Source organism: Bactrocera tryoni, chromosome 5 (genome assembly GCF_016617805.1).
Source record: "Bactrocera tryoni isolate S06 chromosome 5, CSIRO_BtryS06_freeze2, whole genome shotgun sequence".
Taxonomy (NCBI): Eukaryota; Metazoa; Arthropoda; class Insecta; order Diptera; family Tephritidae; genus Bactrocera; species Bactrocera tryoni.
Genome location: NC_052503.1, coordinates 49775935 through 49779168, shown reverse-complemented (window position 1 = coordinate 49779168; position 3234 = coordinate 49775935).

The window sequence follows — 3234 nt, the reverse complement described above, 5'->3', positions numbered from 1 at the left end:
AGAAAAATTACCAAAAGAGAGAGGTGCAGTCGACTCGACCCAAATGACAAGGTTTAAAAACATAACCAAATATATTACTTTCACTACCAACAACATACAAGTGCTGAAGAGCGCGACAGACTGCAAAGCGACATCTGTCAAAAATTTAAAATACACACGTTCTTACGTACACAGTTATGTAGTTGTGCAGCTGCCTCAATAACTGTGTCCCTAAGAACGTGTGTATTTTAATATCTGACAAATGTCGCTTGCAGTCTTTTTTTTTTTTTTTTAAGTAGGAGGAAGCATCGAAAGCCGACGTGCGGGACTTTAACCCGCTAAACCTAACCTACTCCCAACTCAAGACTCTCCCACGGAACCACCAGATAAGGTATTACTTCATGGGAGTGACAAGACATTTTAAGTCTCCTCTATAGCACAGACAGACTGACGCCAACTTGCCGCTTCACGAAAAGCTTTCCACTTCTCTGAGGACTGACACATAAGTGTAGTCAAACTTTCCACCGTTAAACTACCACCTAGTACTGTTTCTAACTTTTCCCTTATGTTTAGAAACCGAGGACAATAGAACAACACTTGTTCAGAGTCTTCTATTGACTCCGTACACATCGAACAATACGGACTGACGTCATTTTGAAATTTGTATAGATAGCCTCTGAAGCACCCATTCCCGCTTAATATTTGGGTGAGGTGGAAATCCAGGTCCCCATGTTGTCTACTTATCCACGTGTGGATGTCAGGTATGAGTCTGTGGGTCCATCGTCCTTTAGTTGAGGTTTGCCACCGTTGCTGCCATAGAGTTATGCTCTTATTTCTCTCTTCTCTCTTTTGGGTTTCTGTGATTGGCGCTGATAGTTCATATAGTCTCGCGAACTCGTCTCCCTGGATGTCTATAGGCGGCATACTAGCTAATACTTCAGCTGCTTCGCTGGAAATAGTTCTGAAAGCACTTGTTACTCTTATCGCTGTGAGTCTATGCACCGCAATTATTGGCTTGGCATACGCTTTTATGTTTAGTGCCTGTATCCATACTGGAGCTGCATACAGTATAACTGAGCTCATCGCTTTTGCGATTAGAAGTCGGCGGCTGGAGCGCACACAGCCTCTATTTGCCATCATTCTTGATAGGGCATTATAAATCTTATTTGCTTTATTTGCTATGTTTGCCAAGTGCTGCTTGAATTTCAGTTTGGTGTCCAGTATTACCCCTAAATACTTCAACTGTGGTTGTGAAGTAATCACGCACTCGCCTATAGTGAGAGTTATTTTTTCCTCAATTTTCCTGGTGCTTACGAGCAATACCTCCGTTTTGTGCTCAATCAGTTCCAAACTCGTGGAAGCAGACCGTTGACGCAGACCATTTCTGCATTCGTTACATTTATTTTGCAGGTCATCAAGTTGTTTAGCCACTGCTACCACTATAAGGTCGTCCGCGTATGCGATTAACCTAACGTTTTTTGGTTGTGGAATTCTTAGCACCCCATCATATACTAGATTTCAGAAGCAAGGGCCTAAAACTGGACCTTGTGGTACTCCACATGAAATAGGACAGCTCTTGGTACCTTCGGTGGTATCGTAAAACAGGCTTCTATTTTCAAAATAACTCATAACGATATTTATGAGGTACTGTGGGGCGCGTATTTCATTTAAGGCTGCAAATATGTTTGACCATTTAGCAGAGTTGAATGCATTCTTCACATCCAGGGTTATCAGCGCACAATATTCTTTTGTACCACCTTTCCATCTTTTGCCGCTTACTGCACTTTTCGGAGTGTCGACAACTTCTTTTAGTGCATCGATAGTGGACCTCTGTTTCCTGAAGCCGTATTGTCTTTCTGATAGTCCGCCGGCTTCCTGGATTGCAAACTCCAAGCGGTTTCTTATAATGCTTTCGTACACTTTGCCCATTGTGTCGAGCATACACAGAGGTCGATACGAAGAGGGTTCATCTGGTGGTTTTTTTGGTTTTGGGATTAAAACCAGGCGCTGGACTTTCCAGGGATCGGGGAAGATCCCTTCTTTTATACATGCGTTGTACATTTTTGCGAAAAGAGCGGGCTTTGAAATTATGGCTACCTTTAGAGCTCTGTTTGGTATGCCGTCGATACCAGGCGCTTTGTTGTTATTGATTTTGTCGTTTGCAGTCTGTCACGCTCTATGTGTTCAGCACTACACTTTTCTTTTTCATGGTTGCTTTCTTTATCGCACCCAATTGTCTTCGCCCATTTCTTTTCTCATTTTGTAATTTTCTTTACTAGCTAACGGATTAAAAACAACGGGACTAAAAATTAAACTGCAACTGTAAGCTGTAATTTCAAAATATAACGCATATAGGCAACATTAACCATGAGAGGGATCATAATCTAAATTCTTTCTTTAATTACAAACCATATTTTGACTCTACCACTTACTTTTAAGATTGTTTTTGTTAGCCTCCCCTTAGTTGTAACCATTGCAAAGTGTATCATGAATACAGTTAGGGCACTTGTTATTTCGTAACGATTGGCTATGCGAGGACTTTGTTGTAATTTATTATTTTCATTAAAATTAATTATTGACGATCATTCCTGTCGCGGTTTGAAATGTGTATCCAGCGTAATTTTATTCTTTATCTCAATTTTTTTTTATTTGAATACTTTCTATTTCAGATCTTCTAACGCAGGATCTGAACGGTCGCCGGGCAGGTCAAGCATTAAGGGCGGTCGGATTTAATTTTTGTGGTAACGTACTCCCAGGAGGGTCTGTGCTGCAAACTTGGACAACCTCTCAGAATACCGCAGGATAAACAGGTTTATCTACATTTGGGGTACGATGCCTACGCACTTCATACAGAATGGGGCAGCTCTAACACCAACACTAATAACCTGAGTTTAGAAAACTTAAGGAGCATTCTAACTATCATGAGGGGCATGCGGAAGGAAGTACTTTGACGACCGTGCGATTGGATTGATCTCATAATGAAGATTTCTTATCACAGGATCATAAGGTTCGCATTGGGAGTTGAAGTCAAGAAGCCCACTCAAATGCGTATCCCTAGGGACACTTTTTTTAGAGACACTTTTAAACAAAATCTAAACAACATAGATCAACTAAGCAGTGGTGCGACGGCTAATGCACTGAAAAGCACAATTACTGCAACAAATCATGAAAATATTTACACTTGGTGAACCAATGAACTTTCTAACCTAAGGAAATCGGTGGGCAAGCTTTTCAACAAAGCAAAGCGTACCAATA